At 39.1% G+C, this 25,180-nt stretch overlaps 1 long non-coding RNA gene across 3 annotated transcripts; it reads right to left on the bottom strand.

Moving 5' to 3' along the window:
- Positions 1-357: 357 nt before the first annotated feature.
- On the bottom strand, positions 358-11,863 carry LOC133544326 (uncharacterized). Of its 3 annotated transcripts, XR_009804631.1 has the most exons (7): positions 10,043-11,863; positions 5,559-5,634; positions 4,565-4,642; positions 3,954-4,031; positions 3,344-3,421; positions 726-797; positions 358-609 (listed from the first exon to the last, which is right to left on the bottom strand). It is a non-coding gene; the product is annotated as an uncharacterized LOC133544326 (long non-coding RNA). The 3 variants fall into 3 exon arrangements; XR_009804630.1 differs by having other exon boundaries at positions 4,565-5,634; XR_009804629.1 differs by lacking the exon at positions 10,043-11,863 and having other exon boundaries at positions 4,565-5,965.
- Between the last annotated feature and the right edge of the window lie 13,317 nt (positions 11,864-25,180).

Genomic DNA, 25,180 nt, shown 5'->3' with positions numbered 1-25,180 from the left:
ACAGAGTGTTTAAGATTTCAGGTTCATGTGACATATGATGACCATGACGTCACAGAGTGTTTAAGATTTCAAGTTTATGTGACATATGATGACCATGATGTCACAGAGTGTTAAAGATTTCAGGTTCATGTGACATATGAGGCTAATGACATCAGAGACTTAACAAAACCACCTGAGTTGGTTTAGTTGATGTGTTGTCATTTTAAAAAATCCCAATCCCATGCTACTGTAATCCAAAACCAAGAAGAGTTTAAAAGAAACATGGGTAAAAATGTAATTGTCGACTAAGTGTAACTGAATTGTTTTTGTGGATTTTGTCGCTAAGAATTATCTGGAATAAATACAAAACGCTTGCTGTTTATTTTGCTTTTTTAATTGCTGGTAACATACTCAAACTACCACAGAAGATGTGGGAAAACATTTTTTTCCCCTTTTTTTAATATAATTCTGTTATGGATGTAGTACTTGATGGCAAGCCAATCTCTGTCCTGTAGAGCTACTAGTTCTTTATGGAGGCAGGCTTCACAATCTTTTTTACCTGGTACTTTGTTGCCAGTTACAAAATGCAACATGTGTCATTCAACTGCTTCCACTTCTTCCCCTTTGCAGCTGTCATAAAGGAGACAAAATACAATTTCTTACTGAAGGAAAAATGACTATAACACAGTGAAAAGGTGCAAAACGTAATATAATATTCTAGTAAATGATGTGGATTATTTATTTACCCCGCTTTGGAGTGGACCAAGTGGAAGAAGCTTGAGACATACCCACTTCCAGCGATTTGTCCTGCTGTCAATCTGAAAGGAGGAATTAGAAAACTGTAAAAGTAAACATTTAACATATTGTGCTTTGTGAAGCAGCGGAGTATATGTGTTGTCCGTCTATTTATCAATAATGCAGACGAGGAGTGTTGGCTGAGTTCTTAACATTTGCTTTCAGAGCCTGCATATCACAACATACAAGATGCCGTCATGGCGACACAACCTATCCCGGGCTACCGCGCATGCTCGTCACTCCTGTTGCATGCTGGGTAGGGTAGTTCTTTTTTCCCCTGGCTCATAACATTAAACTATAGTACCATGTATATGCGTTCAGTTTATCAATGCACCAAGCAAACAGATATGGTCATAATTATTTTAAGTCCACTACGCAGAATAAACACAACATTATTAATATTGCTATTACGGATAATTTGATCAAAAATTCCCTAAAACAGCGCACTACCTATAATATAAGTTTTTTAAACATAAGATCCCTGATAAAAAAAAAAATGTTTCTGCTGTTAGCTCAGAAATTGCCTTTTCAGATGTTATGATTGTGGCTCAGAGATTTGTATGTAGATTATATTTATTTTCCATAACAAACAAGATAACTTAAATACCCTGGCAGTGGCAATAAGCTTAAATGTTTGTATTTACATTTTTTGAGTTGATTTTCATAAAATTTGCTATTTAACTGCTTCTGTTTAACAAGGACTGATTTAAATTGTGTTTGCACAACAAATGTTTTGGCGCTTTTGTTCATGTGGGAGAATATTCCAATAAAGGTGCACTACACACTACTTTTGAATTCATTATTGGGCTTTGCGTATACAATGCAGTTAATCGCCATTAATAAGAGAAATAGTGCGATTAACTTCGATTAAAAATTTTAATCATTGCCCAGCAGTAATATATATACAAACCCCGTTTCCATAAAAGTTGGGAAATTGTGTTAGATGTAAATATAAACTGAATACAATGATTTGCAAATCCTTTTCAACCCATATTCAATTGAAAGCATTACAAAGACAACATATTTGATGTTCAAACTCAAACTTTTTTTTTTTTGCAAATAATAATTAACTTTGAATTTCATGGCTGCAACACGTGCCAAAGTAGTTGGGAAAGGGCATGTTCACCACTGTGTTACATCACATTTTCTTTTAACAACACTCAATAAACGTTTGGGAACTGAGGAAACTAATTGTTGAAGCTTTGAAAGTGGAATTCTTTACTATTCTTGCTTGATGTAAAGCTTAAGTTGTCGTGTTTTACGCTTCATAATGCGCTACACATTTTCGATGGGAGACATGTCTGGACTGCAGGCGGGCCAGGAAAGTACCCGCACTCTTTTACTACGAAGACACGCTGTTGTAACACGTGGCTTGGCATTGTTTTGCTGAAATAAGCAGGGGCGTCCATGATAATGTTGCTTGGATGACAACATATGTTGCTCCAAAACCTGTATGGACCATTCAGCATTAATGGTGCCTTCTCAGATGTGTAAGTTACCCATGCCTTGGGCACTAATACACCCCCATACCATCACACATGCTGGCTTTTGAACTTTGCGCCGGATGGTTATTTTCCTCTTTGTTCCGGAGAACACCACGTCCACAATTTCCATATATAATTTGAAATGTGGACTCGTCAGACTACAGAACACTTTTCCACTTTGCATCAGTCCATCCTAGATGAGCTCGGGCCCAGCGAAGCCCGCGGCGTTCCTCTGTCTTGTTGATAAATGGCATTTGCTTTGCATAGTAGAGTTTTAACTTGCATTTACAGATGTAGCGACCAACTGTAGTAACTGACAGTGGTTTTCTGAAGTATTTCTGAGCCCATGTGGTGATATCTTTTACACACTGATGTCGGTTTTTAATGCAGTACATCGCTTACGTGCAGTGATTTCTCCAGATTCTCTGAACCTTTTGATAATCCCTAAATTCTTTGCAAAAAAAATGTTTAGCAGTTTTAACATCAAATATGTTGTCTTTGTAGCATATTCAACAGAATTGGGGTTGAAAATTATTTGCAAATCATTGTATCCTGTTTATATGTACATCTAACACAATTTCCCAACTCATATGGAAACGGGGTTTGAATGTATTTATATAAATATAGCCTATTATTTGCGCACTATTTACAAGTTATGTACCAAAAACACGACCACCGAAAAAATACTTTGATCAATGAAAACAGCGCTGCAAAAACCGGCTGTAAACAAGAGGCACTGCATTTTCTGAATTGAAACACTCATTTTAAAGCTTTGACATTAACATTTTAACACACACTAATCTGGTTCAGAAAATATGAGGACCTTATATGAAACACACTTTCTTGGTTCAAACAATATGAGGACATGACGAGTGCTCACATGTAGAATTTATGTTGTTGACTTGTAACATCTCCTGTTTTGCTAAACATGAGTTCCAAACTCCCTACTGACTAACATGGATGTACCCTTACGAAAATGTTGTCATATAAACTGATCTGTGAGAGATTAAAATTAATAAATGTCTTTCAAAATATAGGTTGGGTCAAATTTAGAGCAGATATAGTAAAAATAGACATGTAATAACCTGTTGGAGGGATGAAGTCGGTTTATGGCTGTCATCTGAATCTAGAGAATGTTGAGATAGAACCTCAACAGTTGGTTTCTGCAACAAAACACAAAAATATAATGTCATAACTAATTAATTATAACATTCTCACCACTTTTGGTTGATAAAAATCTGAGCATACAATGCCAGATAAAGGGTAAAGATAATTACAGAGTTTCAGCTCTTAGACAATTCATTAAGAATGTAACACACACAAAAATCTGGTTCAGAAAATATGAGGACCTGAATTGAGACACTCATTTTAAAGCTTTGACATTAACATTGTAACACACATTTTCTGGTTCAGAAAATATGAGGACCTTATATGAAACACACCTAAGTCTTTCTTGCTTCAAACAATATAAGGACATGACGAGTGCTCACATGTAAAATTTATGTTGTTGACTTGTAACATCTCCTGTTTTGCTAAACATGAGTTCTAAACTTTCTACTGACTAACATGGATGTACCCTTGCGAAAAAGTTGTCATATAAACTGATCTGTGAGAGATTAAAATAAATAAATGTCTTTCAAAATATAGGTTGGGTCAAATTTAGAGCAGATATAGTAAAAATAGACATGTAATAACCTGTTGGAGGGATGAAGTCAGTTAATGGCTCACATCTGAATCTGGAGAATGTTGAGATGGAACCTCAACAGTTGGTTTCTGCAACAAAACACAAAAATATAATGTCAGAACTAATTCATTATAACATTATCAGCACTTTTTGTGGATAAAACTCTGAGCATACAATGCCAGATAAATAGTAAAGATTATTACAGAGTTTCAGCTCTTAGACAATTAATTAAGAATATAAAACACACTAAAATCTGGTTCAGAAAATATGAGGACCTGAATTGAGACACACATTTTAAAGCTTGGACATTAACATTGTAACACACACTAATCTGGTTTAGAAAATATGAGGACCTTATATGAAACACACCTAAGTCTTTCTTGGTTCAAACAATATAAGGACATGACGAGGGGTCACATGTAGAATGTATGTTGTTGACTTGTAACATCTCCTGTTTTGCTAAACATGAGTTCCAAACTCCTTACTGACTAACATTTATGTACTCTTACGAAAATGTTGTCATATAAACTGATCTGTGAGAGATTAAAATTAATAAATGTCTTTCAAAATATAGGTTGGGTCACATTTAGAGCAGATACAGTAAAAATAGACTTGTAATAACCTGTTGGAGGGATGAAGTCGGTTTATCGCTCACATCTGAATCTGGAAAATGTTGAGATAGAACCCCAACAGTTGGTGTCTGCAACAAAACACAAAAATATAATGTCAGAACTAATTAATTATAACATTAACAACCACTTTTGGTTGATAATATTCTGAGCATATAATTCTACATAAACAGTAAAGATTATTATAGCGTTTTAGCTCTTAGACTATTATTTAAGAATGTAACATTCACTAAAATGTGGTTCAGAAAATATGAGGACCTGGATTGAAACACTCATTTTAAAGCTTTGAATTAAACATTGTAACACACACTAATGTGGTTCAGAAAAATATGAGGACCTTATATGAAACACACTGAAGTCTTTTTTAGTTCAAACAATATGAGTACATGACAAGTGATCACATATAGAATTCATGTTGCTGACCTGTAACATCTCCTGTTTTGCTAAACATGAGTTGTAAATTCCACAGACTAACATGGATGTACGCTTAAAAAATGTTGTCATATAAACTGATCTGTGAGAGGTTAAAAGGATTAAATGTCTTTTGAAGTATAGGTTGTGTCAAGTTTTTAGCAGATATAGGGCAGCACGGTGGGACCGCGGTAAGTGCATGTGCGTCACAAATCGAAGGTCCTGAGTAGTCCTGAGTTAAATCCTGGGCTCGTGATCTTTCTGTGTGGAGTTTGCATGTTCTCCCCGTGACTGCGTGGGTTCCCTCCGGGTACTCCGGCTTCATCTTACCTCCAAAGACATGCACCTGGGGATAGGTTGATTGGCAACACTAAATTGGCCCTAGTGTGTGAATGTGAGTGTAAATGTTGTCTATTTGTGTTGGCCGTGTAATGAGGTGGCGACTTGTCCAGGGTGTACTCCGCCTTCCGCCCGAATGCAGCTCAGATAGGCTCAAGCACACCCCGCCAACCCAAAAAAGGGACAGGTAGTAGAAAATGGATGGATGGGTGGATAGTAAAATAGTCAAGTAATAACCTGTTGGAGGGATGAAGTCGGTTTATCGGTCACATGAGTCTGGAGAATGTTGAGATAGAACATCAACAGTTGGTGTCTGCAACAAAACACATAAAAATAATGTTAGAACTTATTAATTATAACATTATCAGCACTTTTTGTTGTTAACATTATGAGCATATAATGCCAGATAAATAGTAAAGATATTTATAGAGGGTTTCTGTCTCTTGTCCCGCTCATGTCTTGAGATGAACTTCCCTCGGTACTCGACCACAAAAGAACCTTTTTAAATTGATGCAAGAGCAAATACACCATATCCTGATAAAACAGTTTATCAATTAACAATGTTTGGAATATCTGTTTTAAAAAGCAATAATAATAGTCGTTACATGACTAAAAATTCTATTACAAACAGAATTACTCTTTCATAAATGTAAATAATTATTAAATTAAGTACAAACCCCGTTTCCATATGAGTTGGGAAATTGTGTTAGATGTAAATATAAACAGAATTTCTAGGCGCAGTCAAGGCGTTGAGGGGTTCCGGTTTGGTGGCCACGGGATTAGGTCTCTGCTTTTTGCAGATGATGTAGTCCTGATGGCTTCATCTGGCCGGGATCTTCAGCTCTCACTGGATCGGTTCGCAGCCGAGTGTGAAGCGACCGGAATGAGAATCAGCACCTCCAAGTCCGAGTCCATGGTTCTCGCCCGGAAAAGGGTGGAGTGCCATCTCCGGGTTGGGGAGGAGACCCTGCCCCAAGTGGAGGAGTTCAAGTACCTAGGAGTCTTGTTCACGAGTGGGGGAAGAGTGGATCGTGAGATCGACAGGCGGATCGGTGCGGCGTCTTCAGTAATGCGGACGTTGTATCGATCCGTTGTGGTGAAGAAGGAGCTGAGCCGGAAGGCAAAGCTCTCAATTTACCGGTCGATCTACGTTCCCATCCTCACCTATGGTCATGAGCTTTGGGTCATGACCGAAAGGATAAGATCACGGGTACAAGCGGCCGAAATGAGTTTCCTCCGCCGTGTGGCGGGGCTCTCCCTTAGAGATAGGGTGAGAAGCTCTGCCATCCGGGAGGAGCTCAACGTAAAGCCGCTGCTCCTCCACATCGAGAGGAGCCAGATGAGGTGGTTCGGGCATCTGGTCAGGATGCCACCCGAACGCCTCCCTAGGGATGTGTTTAGGGCACGTCCAGCTGGTAGGAGGCCACGGGGAAGACCCAGGACACGTTGGAAGGACTATGTCTCCCGGCTGGCCTGGGAACGCCTCGGGATCCCCCGGGAAGAGCTGGACGAAGTGGCTGGAGATAGGGAAGTCTGGGCTTCCCTGCTTAGGCTGCTGCCCCCGCGACCCGACCTCGGATAAGCGGAAGATGATGGATGGATGGATGGATGGGTAAATATAAACAGAATACAATGATTTGCAAATCATTTTCAACCCATATTCAGTTGAATATGCTACAAAGACAACATATGTTTGCCTGTGTATCGGCTGGGGACATCTCTGCGATGCTGATCCGCCTCCGCTTGGGATGGTTTCCTGCTGGCTCCGCTGTGAACGGGACTCTCGCTGCTGTGTTGGATCCGCTTTGGACTGGACTCTTGCGACTGTGTTGGATCCATTGTGGATTGAACTTTCACAGTATCATGTTAGACCCGCTCGACATCCATTGCTTTCCTCCTCTCTAAGGTTCTCATAGTCATCATTGTCACCGACGTCCCACTGGGTGTGAGTTTTCCTTGCCCTTATGTGGGCCTACCGAGGATGTCGTAGTGGTTTGTGCAGCCCTTTGAGACACTAGTGATTTAGGGCTGTATAAGTAAACATTGATTGATTGATTGATATTTGATGTTCAAACTGATAAACATTTTTTTGGTGCAAATAATCATTAACTTTAGAAATTGATGCCAGCAACACGCAACAAACAAGTTGGGAAAGGTGGCAATAAATACTGATAAAGTTAAGAAATGCTCATCAAACACTTATTTGGGACATCCCACAGGTGTGAAGGCTAATTTGGAACAGGTGGGTGCCATGATTGGCTATAAAAACAGCTTCCCAAAAAATGCTCAGTCTTTCACAGGAAAGGATGGGGCGAGGTACACCCCTTTGTCCACAACTGCGTGAGCAAATAGTCAAACAGTTTAAGAACAACCTTTCTCAAAGTGCAATTGCAAGAAATTTAGGGATTTCAACATCTACGCTCCATGATATCATCAAAAGGTTCAGAGAATCCGGAGAAATCACTCCACGTAAGCAGCATGTCTGGAAACCAACATTGAATAACTGTGACCTTCGATCCCTCAGACGGCACTGTATCAAAAACCGACATCAATCTCTAAAGGATATCACCACATGAATTCAGGAACACTTCAGAAAACCACTGTCACTAAATACAGTTTGTTGCTATATCTGTAAGTGCAAGTTAAAGCTCTATTATGCAAAGCGAAAGCCAATTATCAACATCCAGAAACGCCGCCGGCTTCTCTGGGCCCGAGATCATCTAAGATGGGCTGATGCAAAGTGGAAAGGTGTTCTGTGGTCTAACGAGCCCACATTTCAAATTAATTTTGGAAATATTGGACACGTTTCATCCGGACCAAAGGGGAAGCGAACCATCCAGAATGTTATCGACGCAAAGTTCAAAAGCCAGCATCTGTGATGGTATGGGGGTGCATTAGTGCCCAAGGCATGGGTAACTTACGCATCTGTAAGTTACCCATCTGTTTGGAACAACATTTGCTGCCATTTAAGCGCCGACTTTTTCATGTACGCCCCTGCTTATTTCAGCAAGACAATGCCAAGCCACATTCAGCACGTGTTCAGCTTCATAAAAAAAGAGTGCAGGTACTTTCCTGGCCGGCCTGCAGTCCTATCAAAAATGTGTGGTGCATTATGAAGCGTAAAATACGACAGAGGAGACTGAAGCTCTACATAAAACAAGAATGGGAAAGAATTCCACCTTCCAAGCTTCAACAATTAGTTTCCTCAGTTCCCAAACGGTTATTGAGTGTTGTTGAAAGAAAAGGTGATGTAACACAGTGGTGAACATGCCCTTTCCCAACTACTTTGGCACGTATTGCAGCCATGAAATTCTAAGTTAATTATTATTAGTAAAAAAAATTATTCCGTTTGGATTTACATCTAACACAATTTCCCAACTCATATGGAAACAGGGTTTGTAATTAATGTGTTACTTGAAAAAGAAAAGTTTTAAATATCTAGCATATGCAGTTGAGAGACATTTTATGAGAGCAGAGTGTGTGTGTGCCTTTAAAAAGCTGTGCCTTTTGCCAAGTGGGACGTCAGCGCCCAGACATAGCAGAATAGTTCAGCTGTATTTTTTAGCTTAGCAGTGGCAGTTAAGATAGTTCTGTTGAATGTTTTTGTTTGTGTGCGGATGAGGCCTCTTTCTATTTGATATCGTGTTCGTAATTACTTCCGGGGGTTGCTTTCATTAGTAAAAAGATATTACCTGCACTAACCCTTTTGTGCTTCTAACGCTGTCTTGTTGACATACAATCACATCAAAAGTAGCATGCCACATTACATAAAACGCATCGTAACAGCGTTGTAGCGTACATAAAAGTTATTAGCTTACTCGTTACCGGTAAAAGTAACAGCATTAGTAACATCGTTTTCATATACCGCTGTTATACCATCCATCCATCCATCCATCCATCATCTTCCGCTTTTCCGAGGTGGGGTCGCGGTGGCAGCAGCCTAAGCAGGGAAGCCCAGACTTCCCTCTCCCCAGCCACTTCGTCTAGCTCTTCCCGGGGGATCCCGAGGCGTTCCCAGGCCAGCCGGGAGACATAGTCTTCCCAACGTGTCCTGGGTCTTCCCCGTGGCCTCCTACCGGTTGGACGTGCCCTAAACACCTCCCTAGGGAGGCGTTCGGGTGGCATCCTGACCAGATGCCCGAACCACCTCATCTGGCTCCTCTCCATGTGGAGGAGCAGCGGCTTTACTTTGAGTTCCTCCCGGATGGCAGAGCTTCTCACCCTATCTCTAAGGGAGAGCACCCCTACCCGGTGGAGGAAACTCATTTGGGCCGCTTGTACCCGTGATCTTATCCTTTCGGTCATGACCCAAAGCTCATGACCATAGGTGAGGATGGGAACGTAGATCGACCGGTAAATTGAGAGCTTTGCCTTCCGGCTCAGCTCCTTCTTCACCACAACAGATCGATACAAAGTCCGCATTACCGAAGACCCCACACCGATCCGCCTGTCGATCTCACGATCCACTCTTCCCCCACTCGTGAACAAGACTCCGAGGGGCCATAGAGGTCGGGTGCATTGTGAGCTGGGCGGCAGCCGAAGGCAGGGCACTTGGCGGTCCGATACTCGGCTACAGAAGCTAGCTCTTGGGACGTGGAACGCTGTTATTCCAAACACTTCTAATTAAAGCCATATAATACAACCTCTATTAGACTGTAAGGAAATGATCCAAATGAGATGTTGATACAGTTACCATTGATATGTTACATAACAAGACATACCTTTCCAATCATTGATCCACTGGGCCTTAAAACAAGACTTGTCACATCCAGATCAAATAAACGCGGTAGCTTCAGCCTCAGGATTACGTCTCGCTCTTCTTTTGGGCACGATGTCTATATCATGTGTTGATGCGCCTAACAAATCCACACATAAAAATGAAAAAAGTCAGTGACACAGAAATAAAACAAAGAACCAAACCCTTCAAAAACTGTTAAATTTAGGATCAGTGCAGACATGAAGCTTCTCAAACAAAGTACTAATGTAACAATATCAGTAACATGCCTACTCCACAGGGCTTATCAGCTTGAAATATTTGTATTTGAGAAAAAGTATAAACAATTTGAAGAACTCTAGTCTGTCTTGTTTAAAATTAAGAAAAGGTTTACTAGCATAGTGATCAAGGGTGATGGGTCAAATGCAGAGAATAATTTCACCACACCTAGTGTGTGTGTGACAATCACTGCTACTTATAATCTTCCATGCAACTTTAAAAAAAAAAATTTAAATGCCTTGGCCTTGGCCCAGAATTGAAATGCTTAATTTGACCTCATAAAATCAAATCTGATTGCAATTAATAACAACAAACATTTAACTGTTGTTTACAATGAACTATTTTCCTATGTTAAAAAACATTGGTCTATTTAATTACGTTAAACTCCATTTTATGCTCACCTGATTCAACCATGCTGTCGAAGACTGTCAAAGATGGTTTGTGGCCAAGATAGATGTCCCCCTCCGGTGATGCAGGTCCCGGAAGTGATGTTCACTGAGCGCTCTGTTGTGCTCAAAATCGTGTGTGAAGTTTTGTATTTTGATTATAAATGGTCCTTTTGGAAAACCCTTTTTATATATATTCAATATTAAGTGTGATACGTGAGCTGTATAACTTCCATGAGGAAAATAATTAACTAGTGATTTAGCCCTCTGTTAGGATCAGACATCATCCAACGGCCAATCAGGCGGCGCCTAACTGAAAATTGGACCAATCAGACGCCGAGACTCTTCAGAGTGGGCGGAAGTAACCATCTTGAACACAATGTGAAGTGAATACCTCCAAAAACAATCCCCAATTGAATCCAAAATTTGTCCCAAAGATAAAAATACCAAAATCATGTGCTATTGTAACCATTTGAAAATATTAAATACTGTATGTAGTTTGAATTCCATTTGAATTATCGCCTTTGTCTCAATCAAGGTTGAAGGTTTTTTTTCAGGCACATTTAAAGTAATTATTGTGTGGCATTGTATTTTAGACAACAGAATAGAAAAAAGCCCAATACAGTAAAATACTGAATCAAACCGATTAAATCATCACCATAATCCCTTTATTATTGATTGTCTAGCCCAAATCCTCTCCAGATAAACCAAATGAATAGATAAAACTAACATAAAAAAGGTTGAGATCATCAGATCAGTTGAAAATGTGTTATTTGATTTAGATTTCAAAAGTATGTTCATTGCTGTAATGATTATATGTTTTTCAAAATGTTGGAGTGTGTGAGTTTCTGACCCACATGACATATGAGGACATATGACATATGAGGACAAGTGTGTGTGTGTGTGTGTCATAATAGCAAAGATGGCCACTAGGGGCAAAATCGAAAGTGAGCAAAAACATTAAACACACTTTCACACACTTTTTCTGAAAATTTGACAAATGAAGACTTTAGAGATTTTTGGTCTGGGAACATGCTGGGAGGGTCTAGAACACGATAGCATTGCGGGAAATATGGGGACATGGAAAATGTCCCCATATTTCAACAGGTCCTCATATGTAAGGTGAAATTTCATAAAAATGTCCCCATATGTCACTTTGACAAACGCGCACGCACACACGCACACACACACACACACACACACACACACACACACACACACACACACATTCGTACGCACTGAAACAACTTCCGTACCTCACGAAAACATATTTAAACAGATGGAAAAAACTATCGCAGAACACAGTGTCACGTAGCAACTGGTCTTTACGGTCGTTTGAATCAACAGGTCAGTTTGGGGGACAAAAGGAGGGTTCAGTTTTTACTGACTTCCCATCTGACAGTTTAAATGTTTATGACCGTTTGAATCAACAGGACACGCACGCACACACACACACACGCACGCACACACACACACACACACACATACACACACACACACACGCACACACACACACACACACACACACACACACACACACACCATTACCTCTGCTTTACCATGTTATTAGACATTGGTTTAACTCCATTTAAGCATTTAAACGTTAAAAGCATTACACTTGTACGACGATGTAATACCTTTTTTTTTTTTAACAGCCGATGACGACGAAGTGAAAGACGATGAACTTTGCTTAAACGGTCTTACAAAGTTGGAAGATGATTTTCGAGGTGTGTTTAAACCTTCAAATTATTTAATATTATGTGTATTCATTATTTAGTTTCATAGAGGATTTGCCGTAAGATCCTAACGCGATCGTTTTAACACAATCGCAGTCTGGTGAGTCAAATGATTCTCATTTTACAAGAAAAAAAACATGCGGTATACGATACATATATACATATATTTACTTACAGATTTTCCGTTTACATCTCTTGCTCACTGGTCTCCCTTAAAGCTGGCGGGTCCGTCAACGGCCGTTCCAGGCAGAGGAGAAGGCTTGATTGCGCCAAAGACTCCAGACATCGAATCCTTGCTCCGAGGGGAAATCATCGAAAACGACGGTGAATGTCCGACAGGCACCCGCTGTAAGTTTTTCTCGTTTTCTGTAAGCTTTTTAAGATTCTCAGGAGCTTTAAAGAGCTCCTCTCATTCCAATGTCTTTCGCTCAAATGAATTTCGCGCCTAAGGGGAATGGGCGGGGACTGATTCCGGAGGTGGGCGGTTGTTTCCGCCAAGCAACCTTCTGGTTGAAATGGAGTGTGGATCAAGATGGATCCCTACTCTATATTCTTTTATTTAACCCAATGTTTTTTAAATACGTGTATAATGCTTTATATCCTATGGGTTGTGAATTCCATCCTACAATATCTTCCAAGGAACCCAAAGAAATGTTACCACACCTCCCGCTTTATTTATTCTATAGATTGCCTGAACTATTTCATAAACTAAATCTTGTCTTGTTTCTGATGCTATGTTTTTTATGCTCATCAATGCACTGTTGGACTGCGAGCACACAACTACTTTCCTTGCTTTGTTTTCCTCTATCCAGTTAACTGCCATATAAATTGCTACCAATTCCCCCGTAAAAACAGATAGTTTATCACTGATTATTTTATTTAATACTATGTTTCCTTGTGGGATAACTGCTACAGCTCTTACCTTTATTTTTTTTTATATAGTTTTTGATGCATCCGTATATATCATATCTCAATCCATTTTTCTATCCGGTAACTATTTAAATTTCTATTCTTTAGTAATTGCATGTTTTCTTTTGGGTTATCAAACATCCACGGTGGTATTGCAGGCATTGGTACTGTAGGACTAACTTTAATATTGTCAATTTTAACTTTATTACATATGTCTCCTATAATCCACCCAAAACTATTCTTTTTTGTTTTCTCTTTTTCTTGGCAGATTGGTAGCACTGGACAAGTCGGATATCCTTGCTTGGATCCTTTTAAAGTTGCCCGATAAACTGCTGAGAGTTGATCTCTCCTCTTGTCCAAAGGTTTTTCGTTCATTTTTACTTGTAATACTGGCACTAGGGTTGATGTAGTAGCTCCACAACATAACCTTAAAGCCTGTGACTGGATCCGGTCTATTTTCCCAAGTCATGTTTTTGAAGCAGATTGGTAAATAATGCATCCGTAATCAATAACAGATGGAATTAAAGTTATAAATATATACATGTATTGTTTTCAACGTTAACCTATCAGCCCCCCAATCATTACCCCTCAAAGACCTCATTATATTTAACACCTTTTTACTTTTTCCCCTATTTTTTTATTTTCCGGAAGGAACACTCCTGAAGGAATAAATAAAGTACTATCTAATCTAATCTAATCAAATCTATTTTGCTGATGTGGGTTGACTAGTTCATATTTTTATCAAACCATATTCCTAAATATTTAAATACTTGTACCTCTTCTATATTTTCACCTTAGAGTTTTTATTTGGAGCTTGTTTTGTACTTTTGTCTTTGTAAAATGTATGACTTTTGTCTTTCCAACAGAGAATCTTAAACCTCAAGCCGTTCCCCAGTCTTGAACATTATTTACCACTTTGTTAGTTTTTTGATTATTTCTTTTGACTCTAAATAATATACTAGTCTTTCATTAATCTTTTTTTTTTTCCATTACTTTTCCCCAAATTTATAATTTCCTGCCTCTTCCGGGTCTTACCCTGACTTGCATATTGGAATTGTTACCGCTAATTTTCCCCTCTGCCGGTCATTCTCCTTCTTCATATATCCTGTCATATCATTTCAAGACCACTTCTTTGACGATGCCACCTAAGTTTTTGATCATTTGATAACCCGCTAGGTCTTTCCCCGGTGACGTATTTTTAACCTTTTTCAAAATTCGAACCATTTCATTCAAAGAAAATGTCATATCCATAGTGTTGGTAAAGCTATTAACGTTGTCTTCCATCATTTCCCCAATATTTAAACTCATTGTTTTTTCTCTCTTTTGTTTTTCCACATTTCTCAAATTATCATTACCGTGCACTTTAACACATTTTTTTTGCTAAAGGTTCTGCTGTTTCTTTACCCGTGACTACATCTTCTTTAATAAATGTGGCACATCATCCTCTTTACCCTTCATTCCTATCTTTACGAATCGTTATATATCCTTTTATTATAAAGTTTAATTTTGGCTTCAGCCCTGTTTCTTGAATACAAATTATACGTGGTTTAGTTTTCATATTTTTAATATATCCCTTTAATTCATGTTCGGTTGCTATCAAACTTCTGGCATTCCACCGGACCATTAACAGGGTGTTGGAATGTGGTAACATGACTCCGTCACGTCTACTCTCCGTAGTACAGCTTGCACCCGGTACCAAGATAGTTCTTTCAACAACTTTGATGCTGCTTTGACAATTATTTTGATCTTCTCAGTCTTATTTTTACTTTCATTTTGTATCAAAGCTGAGTTGTGCTCTCTGGTTTATTTTGCAAATGAACCGACAGAACATGATCATGTACAAGACTCGCCTACCCACAATGCACTGCAGCCCAACGCTCCTGGTCGGATGTTTTTTTCGGGGTTCATGGAGAGATGCGGTAAAGAGTGGTAGCCAAGACACACGGTCACACACGGTCACACACGGTCACACACGGTCACACTCGGCAATTATTTTGACCTGGGGAGCAGATATAGAGGAAAAAATGTGTCTGGGGGGCCGGGATATCTGATTTTCAGGTACAAAAAACTTCACAATGACACAAAATAAACACAACAGTTAAACCTCACACTAAAATCAAGACATTGACTTGTACGTTCAAAAGACAGAATAGAACAAGTCAAGACATGCAATGCCATCTACAAAATGTTATGTAAATGTTAGTCATTACACACGCGGCTATGGTTTTGATGTATTTGTTACAGACATGTTTACGTCAAGTAACATCACATGGTTCCATTTGCACCTTTCAACAAATCTGAAAAGGAATATTAAGAAGTAAAACTTATATTTAATCCTACCTCTTCTCCGAGCACACGGTGACTGTACATACGGGTCGAAAAATGTTGACCTAATTCAGCATTTCTCAAAGTGTGGGGAATAGAGACATGACAGGTGGGGCGCGAGGAAAGGGAGGACATTTTTTATTTTTGATTTTTTTTTACTATGCTTTCATTTTCTATACACACTGTAAATCACTTTGTGATTCTGTCTGTGAAATCCGCCGTATAAATAAATGTAAATTACTTATTTTTCCTGTAGGCTTTAAATTTCTCGGCAGGAGCGAAAGTTTGACAGACATAGCAACAGTAACTTTTGCAGGCAGGGCTAAGAGGAACAAACTTTCGCGCGGATGGGTAGCAGGCTAATGTGCGGACCACAATTACACAAAATGGATACATTTGCAACTCGCACCTCAAAGGTCTGCGGAGAAACAAAAATATGACGGGTCTAATCAACCAAAAAGTCAACCTAAAAGAAAATATGGCGAAGGGTATCTTGCTCTTGGATTCACGGCAGCGGAGGTGGGGGCAGAGGAGAGACCCCTGTGTGTTCTTTGTCTAAAACGGCTAGCAGCAGACAGCATCAGGCCCAACAAAGTAAAGAGACAACTCGAGACCACACATGATGTCCAATAAATTGTTTTGTTGGGGCGATGGGGGTAGGTGGGCCTTGAGTCTAAAGTGCTGATGACAGAAAAAAAAAAAGTTTGAGAAGCCCTGACCTAATTGTACGGATCTCACTTTAAACGGCAAACCGATCATTTAAATGTTTTCACTTTGAATATGAAACGAGGAGTAAAATGTACAATGTACAATATTATCAATTATTTCACAAGGACATGTTTTAAGGATATTGTACAGTATAATTAAATCTAAAATGAATGTGATCACTTTCAGGATCATTTTATTTTTAGCCAGTAAACAACTGTTATGTACTTTTGAATCGGGTTTTCCCCTTTAAATAACAAAAATTATAGAATTTTACAATATTCATTATTATTAAATATTAAATGTGCCAACTAGTTTTACGGCATACATCATCCCCCCTTTACCCATTTGTTAAAAAGACGAAAGTTGATGCGAACGCCTACGTGCTGTCAGAAAACTAAAAGAAGAAGAATGCCTTTGTGCAATTACTGCTAATAAATCAATCAATAAAATGCATCAGTCAAATAGTACAGGCAACTTCGTTAACATGGAGCCACAGACAATTTCATTCAAAAAGTCCCAATTGCTAACATAAAGATACAACAACAAATAAAGGCAAAGAAGGCCTAGTAGGTAATTACAACAACAGACAAAGTATTAAAAATATCGGTCCAATAACTGCACAGGGATGGGCAGAGCCAAAACATGTGTAGCAAGTAAGCTGGAGACTGTTGACACTGAAATAAGGCTATATGTGGCACAGATACAAGATTTATAAACTCTACTTAAACCCCCACTTAAGAACTTTCAGTTTTGGTTTATATTGGCCGCACCAGTGAACCAAAGCGATGGCGTTTTCCCAAAAGGAAAACCACATTTACCATGAGGACTAGCGCATATAGCGTCCAACTGACACGATAATGCCACAATGATTCTGTATTACTGAACTTTCCACAGTAGGAACCTACATTCGTTTTCTACCACTTATTCCCTTTTGGGGACGTGGGGGTCGCTGGCGCCTATCTCAGCTACAATCGGGTGGAAGGAGGTGTACACCCTGGACAAGTCGCCCCCTCATTGCAGGGTCAACATAGATAGACGGACAACATTCACACCAACCTACATATTTTACTCAAACCTTATATTTGCAGTTTGAAGTCACTGCATTGTTTTTTCCTTGTACAGTTCTTTTGAGTTTGTTGCGTGGTTGGTCAGTGTGGAACTGCAAAGTATCGCGCTGGTGGGTATTTATTGCCACCACACAAATTTCCAGTAGCTAAAATTAGTATTATTATTCTGATTTGAGCATTGAAAGTCACTTACTAGTTTAGCAGGAACAGATCCAAAGCAGCATTGGTCTAAAATCTCTTGTCTTTTGACCTCACGCAAGTTAGTGAAAGTCGTGCCATTGTTGATCCTTGATTGTCCCTCCCTTTTTTTTTTTTTTGAAAACCCGATTCAAAAGTACATAACAGTTGTTTACTGGCTAAAAATAAAATGATCCTGAAAGTGATCACATTCATTTTAGATTTAATTATACTGTACAATATCCTTAAAACATGTCCTTGTGAAATAATTGATAATATTGTACATTGTACATTTTACTCCTCGTTTCATATTCAAAGTGAAAACATTTAAATGATCGGTTTGCCGTTTAAAGTGAGATCCGTACAATTAGGTCAGGGCTTCTCAAACTTTTTTTTTTTCTGTCATCAGCACTTTAGACTCAAGGCCCACCTACCCCCATCGCCCCAACAAAACAATTTATTGGACATCATGTGTGGTCTCGAGTTGTCTCTTTACTTTGTTGGGCCTGATGCTGTCTGCTGCTAGCCGTTTTAGACAAAGAACACACAGGGGTCTCTCCTCTGCCCCCACCTCCGCTGCCGTGAATCCAAGAGCAAGATACCCTTCGCCATATTTTCTTTTAGGTTGACTTTTTGGTTGATTAGACCCGTCATATTTTTGTTTCTCCGCAGACCTTTGAGGTGCGAGTTGCAAATGTATCCATTTTGTGTAATTGTGGTCCGCACATTAGCCTGCTACCCATCCGCGCGAAAGTTTGTTCCTCTTAGCCCTGCCTGCAAAAGTTACTGTTGCTATGTCTGTCAAACTTTCGCTCCTGCCGAGAAATTTAAAGCCTACAGGAAAAATAAGTAATTTACATTTATTTATACGGCGGATTTCACAGACAGAATCACAAAGTGATTTACAGTGTGTATAGAAAATGAAAGCATAGTAAAAAAAAATCAAAAATAAAAAATGTCCTCCCTTTCCTCGCGCCCCACCTGTCATGTCTCTATTCCCCACACTTTGAGAAATGCTGAATTAGGTCAACATTTTTCGACCCGTATGTACAGTCACCGTGTGCTCGGAGAAGAGGTAGGATTAAATATAAGTTTTACTTCTTAATATTCCTTTTCAGATTTGTTGAAAGGTGCAAATGGAACCATGTGATGTTACTTGACGTAAACATGTCTGTAACAAATACATCAAAACCATAGCCGCGTGTGTAATGACTAACATTTACATAACATTTTGTAGATGGCATTGCATGTCTTGACTTGTTCTATTCTGTCTTTTGAACGTACAAGTCAATGTCTTGATTTTAGTGTGAGGTTTAACTGTTGTGTTTATTTTGTGTCATTGTGAAGTTTTTTGTACCTGAAAATCAGATATCCCGGCCCCCCAGACACATTTTTTCCTCTATATCTGCTCCCCAGGTCAAAATAATTGCCGAGTGTGACCGTGTGTGACCGTGTGTGACCGTGTGTGACCGTGTGTCTTGGCTACCACTCTTTACCGCATCTCTCCATGAACCCCGAAAAAAACATCCGACCAGGAGCGTTGGGCTGCAGTGCATTGTGGGTAGGCGAGTCTTGTACATGATCATGTTCTGTCGGTTCATTTGCAAAATAAACCAGAGAGCACAACTCAGCTTTGATACAAAATGAAAGTAAAAATAAGACTGAGAAGATCAAAATAATTGTCAAAGCAGCATCAAAGTTGTTGAAAGAACTATCTTGGTACCGGGTGCAAGCTGTACTACGGAGAGTAGACGTGACGGAGTCATGTTACCACATTCCAACACCCTGTTAATGGTCCGGTGGAATGCCAGAAGTTTGATAGCAACCGAACATGAATTAAAGGGATATATTAAAAATATGAAAACTAAACCACGTATAATTTGTATTCAAGAAACAGGGCTGAAGCCAAAATTAAACTTTATAATAAAAGGATATATAACGATTCGTAAAGATAGGAATGAAGGGTAAAGAGGATGATGTGCCACATTTATTAAAGAAGATGTAGTCACGGGTAAAGAAACAGCAGAACCTTTAGCAAAAAAAATGTGTTAAAGTGCACGGTAATGATAATTTGAGAAATGTGGAAAAACAAAAGAGAGAAAAAACAATGAGTTTAAATATTGGGGAAATGATGGAAGACAACGTTAATAGCTTTACCAACACTATGGATATGACATTTTCTTTGAATGAAATGGTTCGAATTTTGAAAAAGGTTAAAAATACGTCACCGGGGAAAGACCTAGCGGGTTATCAAATGATCAAAAACTTAGGTGGCATCGTCAAAGAAGTGGTCTTGAAATGATATGACAGGATATATGAAGAAGGAGAATGACCGGCAGAGGGGAAAATTAGCGGTAACAATTCCAATATGCAAGTCAGGGTAAGACCCGGAAGAGGCAGGAAATTATAAATTTGGGGAAAAGTAATGGAAAAAAAAAAAGATTAATGAAAGACTAGTATATTATTTAGAGTCAAAAGAAATAATCAAAAAACTAACAAAGTGGTAAATAATGTTCAAGACTGGGGAACGGCTTGAGGTTTAAGATTCTCTGTTGGAAAGACAAAAGTCATACATTTTACAAAGACAAAAGTACAAAACAAGCTCCAAATAAAAACTCTAAGGTGAAAATATAGAAGAGGTACAAGTATTTAAATATTTAGGAATATGGTTTGATAAAAATATGAACTAGTCAACCCACATCAGCAAAATAGATTTGATTAGATTAGATTAGATAGTACTTTATTTATTCCTTCAGGAGTGTTCCTTCCGGAAAATAAAAAAATAGGGGAAAAAGTAAAAAGGTGTTAAATATAATGAGGTCTTTGAGGGGTAATGATTGGGGGGCTGATAGGTTAACGTTGAAAACAATACATGTATATATTTATAACTTTAATTCCATCTGTTATTGATTACGGATGCATTATTTACCAATCTGCTTCAAAAACATGACTTGGGAAAATAGACCGGATCCAGTCACAGGCTTTAAGGTTATGTTGTGGAGCTACTACATCAACCCTAGTGCCAGTATTACAAGTAAAAATGAACGAAAAACCTTTGGACAAGAGGAGAGATCAACTCTCAGCAGTTTATCGGGCAACTTTAAAAGGATCCAAGCAAGGATATCCGACTTGTCCAGTGCTACCAATCTGCCAAGAAAAAGAGAAAACAAAAAAGAATAGTTTTGGGTGGATTATAGGAGACATATGTAATAAAGTTAAAATTGACAATATTAAAGTTAGTCCTACAGTACCAATGCCTGCAATACCACCGTGGATGTTTGATAACCCAAAAGAAAACATGCAATTACTAAAGAATAGAAATTTAAATAGTTACCGGATAGAAAAATGGATTGAGATATGATATATACGGATGCATCAAAAACTATATAAAAAAAAATAAAGGTAAGAGCTGTAGCAGTTATCCCACAAGGAAACATAGTATTAAATAAAATAATCAGTGATAAACTATCTGTTTTTACGGGGGAATTGGTAGCAATTTATATGGCAGTTAACTGGATAGAGGAAAACAAAGCAAGGAAAGTAGTTGTGTGCTCGCAGTCCAACAGTGCATTGATGAGCATAAAAAACATAGCATCAGAAACAAGACAAGATTTAGTTTATGAAATAGTTCAGGCAATCTATAGAATAAATAAAGCGGGAGGTGTGGTAACATTTCTTTGGGTTCCTTGGAAGATATTGTAGGATGGAATTCACAACCCATAGGATATAAAGCATTATACACGTATTTAAAAAACATTGGGTTAAATAAAAGAATATAGAGTAGGGATCCATCTTGATCCACACTCCATTTCAACCAGAAGGTTGCTTGGCGGAAACAACCGCCCACCTCCGGAATCAGTCCCCGCCCATTCCCCTTAGGCGCGAAATTCATTTGAGCGAAAGACATTGGAATGAGAGGAGCTCTTTAAAGCTCCTGAGAATCTTAAAAAGCTTACAGAAAACGAGAAAAACTTACAGCGGGTGCCTGTCGGACATTCACCGTCGTTTTCGATGATTTCCCCTCGGAGCAAGGATTCGATGTCTGGAGTCTTTGGCGCAATCAAGCCTTCTCCTCTGCCTGGAACGGCCGTTGACGGACCCGCCAGCTTTAAGGGAGACCAGTGAGCAAGAGATGTAAACGGAAAATCTGTAAGTAAATATATGTATATATGTATCGTATACCGCATGTTTTTTTTCTTGTAAAATGAGAATCATTTGACTCACCAGACTGCGATTGTGTTAAAACGATCGCGTTAGGATCTTACGGCAAATCCTCTATGAAACTAAATAATGAATACACATAATATTAAATAATTTGAAGGTTTAAACACACCTCGAAAATCATCTTCCAACTTTGTAAGACCGTTTAAGCAAAGTTCATCGTCTTTCACTTCGTCGTCATCGGCTGTTAAAAAAAAAAAAGGTATTACATCGTCGTACAAGTGTAATGCTTTTAACGTTTAAATGCTTAAATGGAGTTAAACCAATGTCTAATAACATGGTAAAGCAGAGGTAATGGTGTGTGTGTGTGTGTGTGTGTGTGTGTGTGTGTGTGTGCGTGTGTGTGTGTGTGTATGTGTGTGTGTGTGTGTGTGTGCGTGCGTGTGTGTGTGTGTGCGTGCGTGTCCTGTTGATTCAAACGGTCATAAACATTTAAACTGTCAGATGGGAAGTCAGTAAAAACTGAACCCTCCTTTTGTCCCCCAAACTGACCTGTTGATTCAAACGACCGTAAAGACCAGTTGCTACGTGACACTGTGTTCTGCGATAGTTTTTTCCATCTGTTTAAATATGTTTTCGTGAGGTACGGAAGTTGTTTCAGTGCGTACGAATGTGTGTGTGTGTGTGTGTGTGTGTGTGTGTGTGTGTGTGTGTGTGTGTGTGTGCGTGTGTGCGTGCGTGTGTGTGTGTGTGTGTGTGTGTGTGTGTGTGTGTGTGTGTGTGTGTGTGTGAAGTGTGTGTGTGTGTGCGTGTGTGTGCGTGTGTGCGTGTCCACCAAAAACTTCCCAATCCACGGTAGATAACGATGAAAATATCGAGAAAGGGCTTCCGTCTCTTCTTTCTTTTAGCTGAAAACTGAATACGATTTAGAAACACTCGACTTTTTTGCGGAGCGTCAATGTAAGTTTTATTATTTTTATAAATCGACACAGGCGTTTCACTAATCATGACCGAATCGAACAAAGTCTTTACGCTAACGTATAAAGCTCCACCTCCTCTGCGTGTGTGTGTGTGTGTGTGTGTGTGTGTGTGTGTGTGTGAAGTGCGTGCGTGTCCACATCTCCACACGTAACATTCCCAGCCATCAATACATCGAAATCTGGAAGTTGTTTCAAACGATCGTAAACATTTAAACTATCAAATATATGGTCACATGCTGCTCAGATGACATTGCTTTCTTAAAAAAACTGAACCCTCCTCTGTTCCCTGTCAGGTCTTAACTCCACCCTCTTCCTGGTTTAACCACTCCCACCGCAGGTCTTAACTCTGCCCTCTTTCTGTTTAAAACTCCACCCTCTTCCTGGTTTAACCACTCCCACCGCAGGTCTTAACTCCACCCTCTTCCGGGTAAGCTACACCCACTTGACCTTGACATTTGAACCTGACCTTTGACTTTGACCTTTGACTTTGACCTTTAACCTTGACCCCTCATAAATCATTAACCTTTGAACTTGACCCCTCATAAATCATTGACCTTTGACCTTGAGGGGTCATAAATCATTGTTTTATGGGGGGTCATAAATCACTTTTGACTAAAGGTAGGGACTTAAATTCTCTCAGGCGGGCCAGGAAAGTACCCGCACTCTTTTTTTACAAAGCCACGCTGTTGTAACACGTGCTGAATGTGGCTTGGCATTGTCTTGCTGAAATAAGCAGGGGCGTCCATGAAAAAATACGGCGCTTAGATGGCAGCATATGTGGTTCCAAAACCTGTATGTACCTTTCAGCATTAATGGTGCCTTCACAGATGTGTAAGTTACCCATGTCTTGGGCACTAATGCACCCCCATACCATCACAGATGCGTCGATAACAGTCTGGATGGTTCGCTTCCCCCTTGGTCCGGATGACATGACGTCGAATATTTCCAAAAACAATTAGAAATGTGGACTCGTCAGACCACAGAACACTTTTCCACTTTGCATCAGTCCATCTTAGATGATCTCGGGCCCAAAAAAGCCGGCGGCGTTTCTGGATGTTGTTGATAAATGGTTTTCGCTTTACACAGTAGAGCTTTAACTTGCACTTACTGATGTAGCGGCGATCTGTATTTAGTGACAGTGGTTTTCTGAAAGTGTTCCTGAGCCCATGTGGTGATATCCTTTAGAGATTGACAAAGGTTTTTGATACAGTGCCGTCGGAGGGATCCAAGGTCATGGTCATTCCATGTTGGTTTCCGGCCATGCCACTTACGTGGAGTGATTTCTCCAGATTCTCTGAACCTTTTGATGATATTATGGAGCGTAGATGTTGAAATCCCTAAATTTCTTGCAATTGCACTTTGAGAAAGGTTGTTCTTAAACTGTTTGACTATTTGCTCACGCAGTTGTGGACAAAGGGGTGTACCTCGCCCCATCCTTTCTTGTGAAAGACTGAGCATTTTTTGGGAAGCTGTTTTTATTCCCAATCATGGCACCCACCTGTTCCCAATTAGCCTGCACACCTGTGGGATGTTCCAAATAAGTGTTTGATGAGCATTCCTCAACTTTATCAGTATTTATTGCCACCTTTCCCAACTCCTTTGTCACGTGTTGCTGGCATCAAATTCTAAAGTTAATGATTATTTGCAAAAACAACATGGAGGTTTATGAGTTTGAACATCAAATATGTTGTCTTTGTAGCATATACGGTATTACGGTATACATATATATATATATATATATATATATATTCAACTGAATATGGGTTGAAAATGATTTGCAAATCATTGTATTCTGTTTATATTTACATCTAACACAATTTCCCAACTCATATGGAAACGGGGTTTCCATATACATATACTGTATATATATATATGTATATATATATTTATATATGTATACCGTAATACCGTATTTCCTTGAATTGCCGCAGGGTATATAGTATGCGCCTGCCTTGATTTACTGCCGGGTCACAACTCGCTTTCCAAAATAATTAGCGCATGCTTAGTATTATCGCCTGCTCAAACTCGTGACGTCATGAGTGATACTTCCCCTGTCATCATTTTCAAAAGGGAGGAGGCTGATTTCAATACTGGTAATTTGAAATCGCATAAAGGGAAGAAGATTAAGAGCTATTCAGTAGGATTTAAGGTCCAACCTTACATCACAGTAAAATTTTTACTGCATACCTTTGGTAAGTTCTGGAGTGAGAAGAGGTTTTAAATTAATTAGTGCCCCGGCGGCCATTCAAGGAAATACGGTATATATATATATATATATATATATATATATATATATATATATATATATATATATATATATATATATATATATATATATATATATATATATATATATATATATAATAAATACTTGACTTATGGCATGATTAGCTAACCACAGCCAAGCTAATGCATGT

This window comes from Nerophis ophidion, linkage group LG27 (genome assembly GCF_033978795.1).
Source record: "Nerophis ophidion isolate RoL-2023_Sa linkage group LG27, RoL_Noph_v1.0, whole genome shotgun sequence".
NCBI lineage: Eukaryota > Metazoa > Chordata > Actinopteri > Syngnathiformes > Syngnathidae > Nerophis > Nerophis ophidion.
The sequence above is the reverse complement of the archived record's forward strand: the minus strand, read 5'-3'. Positions and strand labels throughout refer to the sequence as shown.